This window comes from Juglans microcarpa x Juglans regia, chromosome 5D, assembly GCF_004785595.1.
Source record: "Juglans microcarpa x Juglans regia isolate MS1-56 chromosome 5D, Jm3101_v1.0, whole genome shotgun sequence".
Taxonomy (NCBI): Eukaryota; Viridiplantae; Streptophyta; class Magnoliopsida; order Fagales; family Juglandaceae; genus Juglans; species Juglans microcarpa x Juglans regia.
The window spans coordinates 21,314,561-21,329,645 of NC_054602.1; the positions used below are offsets into that span (position 1 = coordinate 21,314,561).

Below are 15,085 nucleotides of genomic sequence, written 5' to 3' on the forward strand. Positions count from 1 at the left end.
TAGAGAGATGGTGGTTGGCTTTGTTTCTCCAAGACCTAGTTTCCTAAAAACAGAGAGATGCATTAGATTAATACTTGTCCCTAAATCGCATAAAGTTTTATCAAAATATGAATTTCCTATAGTGCAAGGGATCGTGAAACTCCCCGAATCTTTCAACTTAGGCGGCAACTTCTTTTGTAAAATTGTCCTGCTCTCCTCGGTCAGCATTAAAGGCTCATGCTCCTTCAACTTCTGCTTCTTTAATAATATGTCCTTAAAAAATTTTGCATATTTAGGCATTTGCTCTAAAGCTTCAATGGAAGACATATTAATATACAGTTGCTTAAATATATTGAGAAATTTAGAGAACTGATTATCAATCTTATTATTTTTTTTTTAATCTCTTCGGAAAAGGAATTGGTGGATCATATATTGAAGGAGAATAAGTTTCAAAAATAAACTCCTTGGATTTCTTGGGTTTTGCAACCCCTTTATTCCCTTTAGTCTTCTCAACTTGCTGGTTGGTCACATCCCAATCTGTATTTTTCACCTCGTACTCGGTTTCCTTCTTTCAAGAGTCCACAATTTTGGCAGCTTCTGCATCTTGCTCAATATTTACCGACTGGTCATATGTCCGCCCACTTCTCAATGTTATGGCTTTGACATGTTCCTTCAGATTGGTCATAGTATTGATTGGTAAAGTCCCTGCTATCCTCTCAGTAGGCATGTTTGAGAGCTGACTGATTTGCACTTCAAGATTGTGGATTGAAGCTGAGTTGTTTTGGATCACCATATCAGTCTTGTGCATGTACTGCATAAATATATCCTCAAGTGTCGGCTTCTTCTCTTGCTATGGAAATTGTTGAGGTGGTCTAACCGGTACTTGGTTATTGCTCCATGAAAAGTTAGGGTGATTTCTCCATCCAAGATTGAACGTGTTTGAATAAGGATTATTTTAACGTTGAAAATTGGACACGTAATGGGCTTGTTCATGACTCGGTTGGACAAAAGGATTCCCCACTTGGCAATCTACACTTGAGTGATTTCCTGCACAATGATCACAAACAACATTAGCTTGAATAGCATTACCATTCATCTTACCTAGTTGTTGTGATAAATTTACTATCTGCGCTGCCAATGTGGTAATAGAATCAAGTTCAAAAACGCCAACTGTCTTTCTTGGTATTACTCTCTCCACAAACCATTGATAGTTGTTGGATGTCAATTCTTCCAGAAGTCCATATGTGGCTTCATGGGTCTTACTCATTAATGCCCCTCCTGCGGCCGCATCAACCATAGATCGATTTATGGGTCCCAAATCATTGTAAAATGTATGTACGTGAAGTTAGGCGGGGAGGTCGTGATGTGGACACTTGCGCAATAGATCCTTGTATCTCTCCCATGCCTCATATAATGATTCACCCTCAAATTGGCTGAATGTAGTTATATCAATCCTCAACTTCGTTGTCTTATCCAAAGGGAAATATTTTGCTAAAAATATTTGTGCCAACTTCTCCCAGGTAGTGATGATGCCGGGTGACAAAGAGTTCAACCAAGTTTTTTCTTTTTTCCTAAGTGAAAAAGGAAAAAGTCTTAATCAAATCACATCATTTGTCACTCCATTGTGTTTAAAAGTATCACAAATTTCTAGGAAATTTGCAATATGGACATTAGGATCCTTTTGTGACAACCCCCCAAGCTGGACGGTTTGTTGAATCATTTAAATGATGGCCAACTTGATCTTGAAGTTATTGGCTTGTATAGATGGCCGCTTTATACTAGATGTCGCCCCATTGACAAAGGGCATTGCATAGTCTCTTAACGCCTAGTGCTCCTGGTCGGCCGTATTAAATTTGGAGGCAGCAACCTCTTTCTTCTTCTCTTTATTGATCCGACGTAAGGTTCTTTCAATCTCAAGATCGAAAGGTGTATGCTCTAATGATTTAGATCAGGGCATACACTTCTAATTCCTGAAAAGAAAAAATCAAACTGAGATCTAATTTAAACAATTTTTTTAAAAAAAATAAAATAAAATAAAATCCAAAATAGTAAAAATCTAGCTGCTATCAATATCAATAACAAATAACAATTCCCCAGCAACAGCGGCAAATAATTGTTCGCATAAAAATATCTGCAAGTGCATAGAATCATAACAAGTAGTAAAGTGTTTTTTAAAAAAATGGATATCGAACCTAAAAGGACTAATTATGCTATTGATTATTGAAATTTACTAAATTAAATACTATTTGGAAAACTGAAATTTCAAGAATGGATTATCTAAATTAAACTGAAGACAAAAGCATTAAAATTAAGATTTTTTTTAAGATAATAAAAATAGATCTAGAGCATTTGATTTCACCTAGCAAATCTCACAATTTATTCTTCCTTATCTTAGAATTCCAACTATCCCAAATTGTTCAATATTTTCTCTTGAACAATACCAAAAATATCTCACACTAATAACTCCATATCTCTATGTGAATTTAACTAATAACTCCAATTAAATTCTTTGGATTTATCTTAAAAATCACACTAATCGCGGTAAAGTATCTCTACTTTCGCTCCACTAATGGTACTTAATCCTAGAGTTTTAATCACAAATCACATATCGGTCTCACTGTGATTCAATAGATCAAACAATAGTTAGCTAGAAAATTGCAAGCATTAAGAACAAAGAATAAACACTCAATTATGGAAATATTGAAAATAAAATAACTTAGAATATAAATTTTGTGTTCAATGCTAGACTACATCAAAGCTCTAGAAAATAAAATTAGTTCATGATGAAATTAAAACGAAAAACAATAAAACTGATATTCTTCGTTGGAGTTAGTTGATGAAGCATGCGACTCTAGCCTTTGCTTCCCCAGATCTACCTCTTTGAAAGAAACTCAAATAATAAACTCTAAACTATCGAAACCTAAACACAGACTCTCTAAAACTAAAAAATCCAAACCCTCTTATTCATCCCACAAGTTGAGATTAAATAGATGTCAAAATTCAAATCTGGAAACAAGATAAATGCAGCTATAATCTAGCCTAAAGATTTAGAAAATAGTTTCTAAAGATAAATGTTAACATAAAAGAAATTATCCCAAGAATAACGGGATTATTTAAAATGGAAGATTCAGTTATATGCGGCTTGAATTGCAGAGCTTGGAAGGATTTGGTCGCCAACAGATTGATTGCAGAACTAGAATTTGGTGGTCAACAGCAGATTGATCCTGGTCGGGAAGAATTATCCCATCGGGTAAATGCCGTATGCGCTGAATATAACTAGTCTCCTCGCCTACCGAGTGGAAAGACTTCCGACCGAAATGACAAACTCCTCTCGCCAACTGAGTGGTAAAGCTGCTCGCCTTTTGTCTCGTTATTGTCCAAGATATCATTTAAGTTAGTCGTTTAGACTAGTTGCCCAATCTAACCACCCGAGACCTTGTCGCCAAGTCTTCTCACCCAAGTCTTCGCGCCCAGTCTGGTCATTAGTCTCCTTACCCAAATCTCCTCTCTTGTACCAAAATGCCATCCTTTAGCACTAAATCTTCTTATTCCTTCCAATTCAAGAAAATTAAAAAAAACTATATAGAAATAAAATAAAATCAATATTATTGAAAGAAAAATGACACTTTTCATAAATAAAAGAGTGATAAAAATCACATAAAAATAACACTTATCAATAACCAACAAAATAAACAAAATATTCTTATAAATAAGAAGATTACATAACAATTTTACCCATCACGGACAACTGTGGAAATATTTCTACCCTTCCTATGGATTAATACCACTGAGATCCCCCTCCTCATAGGACAAGGCTTCCATAGAAAAATCTGGGTACTCATTTTCGAGTGGAGGAGCGAGAATTACTATGGTAGGGGCTACTATGGTTGGTACAAATCTACTATCGAGAGGTTAGAGCGAAACCAAAGGTATCCCATACGTCCTAGGATAGGTAGTTGCCTAGGAATAGATTCTCGTTCCTCCACCGAGCAACTGGATATGGTTATCTACAATGATTGTAATTGTCGTACTCATAAAGTTTTCAATTACTTTCCTATTGTATGGTGCCATCTAAAAAAATTGAAGAGAAAATTACAATAGGCAGTTTACTATGAGAAAATATTGAGTAATATAATGGTGCAACAATGAGCACATAGGCAATTAACATGTAGAGATGAGTTTTAATTTGTAACGCTTCCAGACCTCGCTTGGGATTGGACGGTGTCTGAAGTATCTAGATATGTAACACAAGGTTACACACCCTTCGTACATAATAGTTAACATGCAATGCACATAGCATGTTTCTAGCAGTACCCAATAATCGCAATGATTCAAACTACTAATGATTTGAGCAATTTTAATATGGTACCAAAACAAGTACTAATACTCCCAAAATACAAGGTTGTTTAAAATATCCATACAAAATAGGGTCCCAAACTATGATCCTTCGTGAAAATCCTCAAAACATTGTTTTTCAACATCTAGAAGTCACTCATTTCTAAAATCTTCTGAATATTCTTGAAGAGCTTTAAAACGTCACAGATGAACTTTTTGGGTGCCTCAAGTTGATCAACTAGTGAAGGGTTCGCAATTTTCTCGGGACTCTTCAGGCTTTCCTTAACTATTGGGGGTTCTTCGCACTTTCGCTTCCCCATTACTATCCTTAGGCCCTGTCACAACTTCTACCATTCCAGGGGGAATGTAGTGGAAACTATCACAATGAGATTTAAAGAAATATTAGCAAGTTAAACAAAAAATATACACAAAGCTAACATAAGCATGTATAAAGTAAACATGAACTTGAATGAGCGAGTATAAACTTGTAATTCCGTCAAAACACATTTTTGTCCCACCTAGATTCCTTTCTCGAAAACATAGAACTTGTAACAATGTAACAATGTGCCATTTCATTTTAAGCACTTATACACTTATACCATATAACAATGAATGGACACGTCACGACTACCCCTATGAAATGTGGGCTTGCTGCTAGTTATTGCACCACATTACCGACTCTTTGACCGAGTGTGAATACGTTATATACAGAGACACTCAAGCAGATCGAAACGCGTTCACCATGAGCTTTACAATATGATACAGTAGTTCACAATTCGCTTTCACCATATTTACCATGTGTTTCACCCAATAGCGTTAGGTGTTGCTACTTTGAAGTTCGTTAACTTTACTTTGTCATCCTAAGGGTTACCACTCTAATTTAATCACTCCAAAGTGGACATGAGAGTTCCACTATGATATTCCCTCATCCTAGCATTGAGGTTGTGTCAAGGCCTTTTTTTTTAATGCACAACTCGAAACATGTGATATGCGAACTTTTCACGAAACCATATAAACTTGTCTTGTAATCATGGCATGTACTTGTGCTCAATAAGCGATGAATGTAACATGTGAACAACTTGAAATAATTAAAATATTCAGATGCATATTCATGGGCATAACACATGATGATTCAACATGGCATATAACAATACTTAAAAGCTCCGAGCATATCCTTTAGACCAAAATTTCAGCAAGCATCATTTGAACATATCATGAAGAGTCAATCATACAATGGTGGAAACCAGTCATTTCATGTGAAATTTGAGAGAAAACAAAACATCAAATGATACAAATAATATAGATGCAAGGTTTACACAAAGACGTAAGTATATTATCCAAGAGTAAGTTAGAGGCTAACTTACAAAGCTCCAAAATATCAATGAACAAGCAAGTTGTAACATATAAGTGTTAGTTTTTTTAAGAAAAATGCTAAAATCTATGCACATGATCTGTGCACTAAGGGTATTAAAACATCTAGCCGTAATTGGTTTTTAAGCCATCCAACTATCCACATTTTCCTTCTTTGTTCTTTGCCTTTTTCTTTTGATTCACTTACATATATATCCACGGCAACAAGCCCTATGGCCGAATGATATCAGACTCTCCCTTCACTTAGGCAAAACCCTAATGGCCGAATGTGACAAGTTCTTTCTTGTAAAAACCCTAATGGCCATGTGGGCTTGATGTGTAACAAAAACATACATGTTTGCATGGAACCCTAATGGCCAAAAGTTTCTAAATGTGTATGTGACACTGTAGATCATGTTTCTTCTCTTAGTGACTCAATGAAAATATTCCATGAGAAACCCTAGTGAGGGACGACTATCTCACATTCACTCAAGAGGTTTTTCCTTCAACAATTCTCTTCAAGGGTTCCAATTCTATGAAATCCTAGATGCAAACCATACTCCACTTGATTTCAAGCATGGTCCATCCTCCCATGGCAGAAACTACACCTTGGTCCTCTTCTTGCTCTTTACAATACACTAATCAACCCATTTCCCTCACAAACTAAAACTTCTAAATCCATCTTTAGCATTTTCATATGTGATCTTAAACAAGAATATGGTTTGAGCCTTCTTATTGTGCTATGCTTCACAAGATGCTTCCTTGAACTCTTCACTTGAATGCACGAGAGTAGTGTTTGGAAAGGAAGAAAAATGGTTCTTGGCTTCTAGGGTTGGCAAGAAAGAGAGGAGAGAATGAGAGAAAAGCTGAAAATGTACAAATGACTCTTGGTCTCCCCCTTGTCTCTTGTGTGGTCGTCAGCCATTAATGGCCCTATTTATGTGTTCCCTTGCCTCCGCCTTTTATCTCTTCCATCATTACTTCTGCTAGAAAATGAAGAGTCACAAGTAAGCCTTTGCATGGGAGCCAAATGGCTCACTCTTACATTAGCTGAACCTTCCATCCTTCTTCCTTCAATGATTGCTTCTCTTGGGAACTTAAGGGACATACACGCATGGATGCCAAGTGGCACCCCTTGTCATGGCTAAATACCTCCATCTCCCCTTTCTCATGATTGTTCTCTTCGAAAATCTAAAAGACTCCTTGCATGAAAGACTCCTTCAAAAATCTAAGGTTGACCAAGCCTTCTCCCCTTCCTTCATCCTTGGCTTCATTGGAAGTTTAAAAAACTCCTTTGCATGGTTGACAAGTGGCATGACCAAAAACTCTAAGTCTTCATCATTAGATCCTTCTAGAAATCCTAAGGGAAAAGTACGCGCATGGATGCCATGGATGTCATTTGGATTAACCAATGCCCCAACATTGATGATATATTGATTTATTCTAGAAATGAAGAACATAAGAAACACCTGGAACTGATGTTAGGGCAATTTAAGGAACAAAAGTTATATGCTAAACTCAGTAAGTGTGAGTTCTGACTAAAAGAGGTAAAGGTTTTAGGGGACATTATCTCCAGTGAAGGAGTATCAGTAGATCCTAGCAAGGTAAAGGCAGTATTGGATTGGCAACAACCCAGGAATGTGCACGAAATAAGGACTTTTCGAGGTCTCATAGGATATTACAGAAGGTTCGTAGAAGGGTTTTCTAAGTTATCTGAACCCTTCACTGCATTGACCAGGAAGATTGTCAAGTTCATATGGAGTGAGGAATGTGAGCATAATTTCCTAGAACTCAAAAGAAGATTAACCACGGCACCAGTTTTGGCTCTACTAGAACCTCATAGAAAAAGTTCATGGAGCATACGAAGCCTTCTTCGAAAAATAGGAGGATATATTGTTGGTTTGAAAATGCAATCTATAGTACTTATAATTTTATGCACAATCAGGTATATTTATACGTACTAATGTGACAGTTATTTATTAGATATATTATAATTATGCAGCATTTCTTGCAGCTTGGACAAAACATGAAGGATTATGAACATGCGGGAATAAATGCAAAGAAAAAGTTCATGAAGCATACGAAGCCTTCTTCGAAAACCAAGAGGATATATTATTTTTGGTTTGAAAATGCAATCTATAGTAATTATAATTTTACGCACAATGTATATATATACGTACAAATTAATGTGACAATTATTGAAATGGTGAAGATTTTAAAATTACTTGAAATTCAAAAAAAAAAAGTAAAAATTAGGGACAGAACTCAATATATATAATATTATCGCGTAAATATATATATGTACGTGCATGATGTAAATTGTAATACTATTCAGAAGAATGCATGCCTAATGGTATTGTTGGTCTTGCAAAGAACTATGCCTAATATAAGAATTACTGAGTCAACCAGAATCGTGGCATGTCCATGCATGTTGATCTGCTTTTTTTATTCAATCATTTTTCTTGCGTGCAGAGCAAAAGCATAAATTATTTCTAACTCATCTTTGGAGGAAGATTCTTATAGAAGATGATCAAGTTCAAGAATATGTTCTACATGAGAAGAGAATAAATCATAGGCCAAGCTATTTTTGAAATTAATCAAATGTAGAGTGAAAATGTTTCGATTTGCATTGACAAATACAATCGCTCTAGAGTATAACTGTTGAAAAACGTGAGAGTTAGGATCCATTGAAAAAGTGATCATTTAAAAAATGTAACTGTAGTTGAATATAATAGCAGTTATAAAAGCATTCTTGAGATACACAGAACGCTAACAAAAACTATGTTCTAGTTTAATGTAAGTAACCGTTCGCCAATTATTTTAGGTTCACAGTGGTTTTCTAAGTGCATATGATTCAGTCAGGACAAGGATAATTTCTCTTAATTTCTCTCGTTAAATCTACAGTTGGTCATATGTAAGTTGTTCTTTTTTTCAACTTTATCAATTCCAAGCAAAACTAATATATATCTTAATGTCACATGACAGAAACATGTAGAGCGTTAAATCGTATGGAACTTGATAGTTGATACTTAATTAGCTTCATGCTGATGTTAGAAGTTAATATTTAGTGTTTCATTTTGCTTCTAGTAGCTACTAAACTAAAGTAAGCTATGATTTCTTAGAATAATTAGAAGAATATTATGTTTCAAACCATGTGTGTATACAGATTTTCCAAACTTTATTTTAGTGGTTTGAACATATATATAGCTCCTAGCTCATATCTTTTCGGTTTGGCTTGATATGTAGCATTACAAGATATTGATATTTAAGTTGAATGATCAGGCTATGTTGAATAACTGACACACTTTTGTCATGCATTATGGTTATATTAACATGCCCTATTGTGATTTTTGTTTTGGTGATAGAGATGATCTTTCTGAGCCGCTGCTCAAATGGCATGTGTATGTGACCGGGCATAGTTTAGGTGGAGCATTGGCTACCCTTCTTGTTCTCGAGCTTTCCTCTAGCCAGTTAGCTAAGTACGTTGTTTATCTTTCTACTTATAGAGTCCTTCATTCTTCCATACTTAAGAAAATTAATTCCATTCACGATTCATGTCTATATATTTGGAAATTGTGGAAAGCTAACTTTATATTTTTATGATTAGGAATTGATAGAGAGTACTTGATCCTAGTAAAATTAGTACTTACATATTTGTAGTACTTTTTAATGTAGTGCGGCGTTCGGAGAGTAATGGCAATGAAATTTAACTATCTATTTTCCTTTCTTCTGTTAATGTATATCTGGTGTGGGGCAATCTCTGTGGCTATGTATAACTTTGGGTCTCCTAGAGTTGCTAACATAAAGTTTGCAGAAGTTTATAATAGGGTAATAAAAATCACCATCCACCATTTTATTCACAGAAATCTCCGGGCTCTGTATTTTGTAATGAAGTTAGGCCATAAGCATGCATGTGGAAACTTAACAAGAGCAAGAAGGGAAACCACGCAAGCTAACCAAGCAAACTTAACAAGATAATTTGTTACCTTCATGGATATTTTCGGTAAATGTTGTTAAGGTTTAATTTTATTCAAATGGATGGAGGAATAAATGCAGTCTAAATTTTGACTGCTTAATTCATTTGATTATGTGGAAATATTACTTCTGAGAACAACTCAACAGGCCTTGTCAATTGGCTATTGTGGATGTGACATTTACCCAATGCATGCTTTTCAAACAGCCTTATCCCTTCTACAGAGTCTTCACTTATAAACAAGAGCAGCATGTGTTTGTTGCAGTAACGTGTCTATATGTCCAAAAATATGTATACATGTAGTTAGGCACAAGGATTTGTTATGAACATTACTGACCATGTTGGCTAATTCCTTCTTCTAACGTCCTATTTGCAAATACTGATGTATTTTCATGGCCTTAATTGACTGGTTAATGCCGTTTGCAGAGTTTTAAATTACTGTATTATTTATGTTATATATATTGGTTATCTTAATTTTTGGTTGGAATAAAATTTCAGGTGTTGGTTTTATCACTTGATGGTCTATTGAGTAGAAAGCCTTCAATAAGTTTGAGTATTTGATTGTATTTGTTTCACTTGGTGGTTGGAGAGAAATAGTTTAACTGCTGAAATTGATCATGCTAAAATGTCTATTGCCATGACTAATATTCATGAAGAAAACAATTATCAGTTTCCATTTTCCACAAAGAACTTTCATGGGCAAAATGTTTTTTTTCCACTACCTAATTTCATGGAAAACAGTATTATTTCCCACTATATCAATACTAGATGGGATCTTATTTGCCACGAAGAAAAAAATGCTTTAACCGCCACGGATGTTGTCGCGGGAAAAAGAAGATTTTTCGCATGAACTTGTGGTTTGGTGGAGAAAGACTTTCTTCACTAGTTATATGCCACAAGCCTCCCACTGACCAAATTGGTGGCAAAAAAGTTTTTCCCACTAAGGATATACTTTTTCCCACGACAGTCACTCCCGAGAAAAAGCAATATTTGTTGTAGTGAGTAACCATTTGGATGGTTAAAAAATAATAAAAAAAAAACATACAAGAAGAAAAGAAAAGAAAAGAAAGAACAAGTGAACAAAGAATATGTAAATGAAATAGGAAAAGAATTTGGATGTTATTATGTAGTCTTAAGATATGCTAGTTTCGCATACTCATTTTTAAAAATTGAATAAATATGAGACTTATATAATTTTTTTTTAATAGTTAGTTTCAAACTAGATAAAGAATGTACAAATTATTTCAGACCAACAAACTCGCGGGAGTTCTGATGGTTAAGAGTGGAGATAGTTTCAATGTCATTATATTGTGCGGCAACATGAGCCAACGTCAGGAGACCTCTACGGAAATATTGCAACAAATGTTTTTTTCCAGCTACCAAAAAATTGTCAAAAACACTAATTGTTTTCCCACGATTATCTATCATTGTTGTGGGACTTTATGCGGTCATTTTTTGGAATTTTTGTGGCAAGTAAAATCGCTAGAAAAAATCAAGTATTTGCGAAAACTCAAAAAATCGGCACAAAAAGTTATTTGGGAGAGGGGCTAGGTAATGGCGGCTATGCCGTGATAAGAAGAAATCGACGGAAATCGTTTTGTTCAACAATTTTGGCGACTGTCACTAGAAATGGTGATTTTATTGTAGTTAAATTTTAAAAATCCCGCATGATATAATCTGATGAAAAGAAAATAAGACTTGAATGAGAAATATGTATATATATATATATACACATATATAGTCATTTAATTTGGAACTAAAGGAAACATATCAAATCATATTGTATCTTATAATTAACCATTTCTTCCCCGACAGACTAATTTAAAAGTATATTATTTTCTATTTTCTAGTTAAATATATTGCGAGATGTTTTTCCTTTCTAGAGAGAAAACGTACTAGTTTCAAACTAAATAGAGAACGTAGAAATTATTTCATGTGGGAAAAGCTCGCCTGTAATCTGTATTTCTGGCAACAAACCTCGCCAGGAATAATATTGATTTCCGGTGGCAATGTGTTGTCCCAAGTGTTTCTTTTCGGGTACCAAAAAATTGCCAAAAAAACTAATTGTATTCTCAAGATTATTTTTGGGACTTTTTGCAGTCACTTTTTGGACTTTTTGTTTTGAGAAAAATTGCCAGAACAAGCCAAGCATTTGCATTAACTTAAAAAAAAAAAAAAAAAAAAAAAAAAAAAAAAAAAAGCATTGCCGCAAGAATTTTTTTTTTGGGGGGGGGGGGGAACAACAATGAATACGCCATGACAAGAAAAAATTGTTGGAAATAGTTCTTTTCGTCGATTTTGCCAACAATTTTCAGCAACTTGAGTAGCGGGAAAAAGTATTTTTTCTTTTATTCTAATTTCAAAAATCTCGCATGATTGTATATGTATGTATGTATATGTATATATATGTATATGTATGTATGTATGTCTTTTAGAACTAAAGGAAACAAATGAAATCATATTATATCTTATAATTAATCATTTCTGCCCAAATAGACTAATTTAAAGGTATCTTATAATCAACAGACAATATTGATTAACATTGCTGAAGATTGTCTTTGAATTGGATTTGTTGAATTATGATCATAATCATGATTACCTTCATTAATTTGACTTGGTGTACATAAATTAAGGGGCTGGATTGATTGTTATCGTGAAGGAAGACTATCAAGGGATAGATGCTTATCATACTTGTACACAAATTATCATTATCATTTCTGAATTGTTGATTTTGTTCTTGGAAAAAGCTAAATGTACTTAAGAACAACTTACAAAAAACTTACTTCTCCACCTGTGAATTATTGATATGCTGAAAATTAAGAAATTTGAAATTCAGAATTTGAATCTCAAAAGAAAACTAACAAAATGAGTTCTGTAAGTAAAATTGTCAGTATATGTAGCACTACTTTTTGTTCTTATCCAGATTGTTTTATAGGTAGTGATAGGAGTAATGTAATATATAATATTTAAGAATAAATATGATAATAATTAAGTTAAATAAAAAAGCAAAACTAACCTCTTTCTATCACACTAGCACACATGAAATGCACATTATTTATTTCTAATATACCTACTATTTTTAATAAATTACTATTATTCTTATCATCTTCATAGCATACACATCTTTAAAGCAAGATAATATTTTTGGTGCAAAGCTGCATATTTATTCCTTTTGAGACATGTCCTCTATTCTTGGGCTAAATGAATTTAGTCATTAAAGTCTAAATTATGTTAAAAGCTGAGTAAATAAATACTAGAAAATATGAAATTTTAAAATTCAGACTTTTTGCAAGAATTTCAAAAATCAAGTATTTGCAACAACTTCAAAAAATTGCAGCAAAAAGTTTTTGGGGAGGGGGGGGGGGGGGGGGGGGGGGGGAGCACCGTACTAGTTTAAAAGTATTATGAGCTAAAGAGAAACCCTTTTTTCGGATACCAAAAAATAACCGGAAAAAACTAGTTTCTGTCCCTTGAATGTTTGCCATTGTTGTGGGACTTTTTGGGAACTTTTTTGAACTTTTTCTGGAGAGCAAAATCATGGCAAAAAGTTATTTGAGGGTGGGGACAACAACAATGGTTGCGGCGTGGTGACAAAAAATTATTGTAAATGGTTCTTTTTGAGGAGTTTTCCAACAATTTCCCATAAAAACAAAAAATTTGTTGAGGAAGAAATTTCTTATCAGTAAATATCTCGTTCGAATGTTTTATTGATTAATGGAACGGTAAATGACTTTCGTCAATATTTTGGGATGAAATTTAAATTTCATCCTTAAAAGTCATTAATTTCTTGGACAATTTTATTTCATCCTTATCAACCATTATCTCGTAAACCAATTAATACATTTGGAGCTCCACCAATACACTATTTTCTTTCGTGACTTGTCTGGTCTTCACTATTGCTGATACTCTCTATAGAAAAACATCCAAGAGACAACAATAAAGACTCAATCTCACCTTTCATAGAAAGAGAGGACTCAACTTCTACAGAAAAAAAAAAGTCCAAAAGGCGAACTCCTTTTTCTATTTTTATTTTTACTAAACAATAAGGAAAGTACTAAGATAGACGCAAAAAAGAATGGATTACATTTTGGACCAACTCCGATGAACTTTAAAATCTATGACAGCACATGAAGGCAACACGCTTTGTCTCTTTTCAGCCACAAAAACCATATCTAAAAGATTTTATGGTGGCGATTCCGGTGATCCAGCACATGTGGCGTGAAAAGAGACAAAGCGAGATATTTTCTCCTTTTTCCACTGGATTTGTGCTCATATGCCTTCTCTAGGTAGTCCAGACTAAGAGCTGCTATTAACGTTGAATCAAACCCAGATCCCCTTGCATCAAGATTGTAGTTTAACGGAGTGTCTCAATTAAAACAACAAGAATGATAAAAGTAAACATAATCATAAATCTATGCAACAAATTTTACAAACTATTATAATTATATTTGAAAATAATGAATGAAATAGAAAATTTAGAATGATTGAACCCATAACAAATCAAATGTTTAGAATTAAGTTATATATTGAAGTCATAACAGGACATGCATTCCTCCACCTGTTATAAACCTACTAGACATGTAAATAATAATAATAATGATATTGTTCTTATAAAAGAAAATAATTTCAAATAAAATAATTGTTAATTGTTTCAGAAAACTAAATGGATAAATTTGTAATTGGAATGATAAAACATAAAAATAGTGTATTAATTTGAAATTTTAAAAAGTATAATGTTTTTTAAATGAAAATAATATTAATTTAAAAAATGTATTCAATATGTTTCATTATTATGAGAAATAATATGAAACGATATCCTAAAGTAATAAAATATTATTCTTTAAATTTAAAAATATTATGTTCTTTTTGGAACAGAAATATAATATTATTGTTGTTTTCAAATTTTTAATTGCAATCCCGATCTTAGAAAATAAAAGCATGTTCTTGTCAAAATAATTTTTTAAAAGATCAAAAGTGTTTATAGTGAATATGATAAATTAAAGATCAATTATAAACTAATCTGTAAATTGGAACCCAAAAATAATAATTGTATTTTGTAAAATGAAAATATTATCAGTCCAATGACTATGATTTATTTTTATGAATTGCTACAAAAAATAATATGAAGATAATTGTTATTTCTTCAAATAATATTATATGCAAAAAATACTATTATTTTTAAATTTAAAAAGAAATATAAAAAATCCTAAGTTGTTAACAATTTGTTCTACAAAAGTTCAGTAAACAAAAATCTTCAATTGAGATTATTTCTAATATATGAATATTGCAATCTTCTTATTATTATATTCTAATCAGTATTAGAATAACAAGAAATTTAATTATATATTTTTTAACAATGAATTGGAGGACAAGATCATAATTGTGGGAACGGGAATGAGGGCCAAAACGTGGTTTTATTAATGGGATCCAACTCAATCACATATAAGA

The 15,085-nt window shown here is 33.3% G+C and overlaps 1 non-coding gene across 1 annotated transcript; it reads left to right on the top strand.

The window, feature by feature from the left end:
• The first annotated feature begins 1,334 nt into the window (after nucleotides 1–1,334).
• Nucleotides 1,335–1,441, top strand: LOC121266645. The gene has a single exon (XR_005940866.1). It is a non-coding gene; the product is annotated as a small nucleolar RNA R71 (small nucleolar RNA).
• The last annotated feature ends 13,644 nt before the right edge of the window (nucleotides 1,442–15,085 follow it).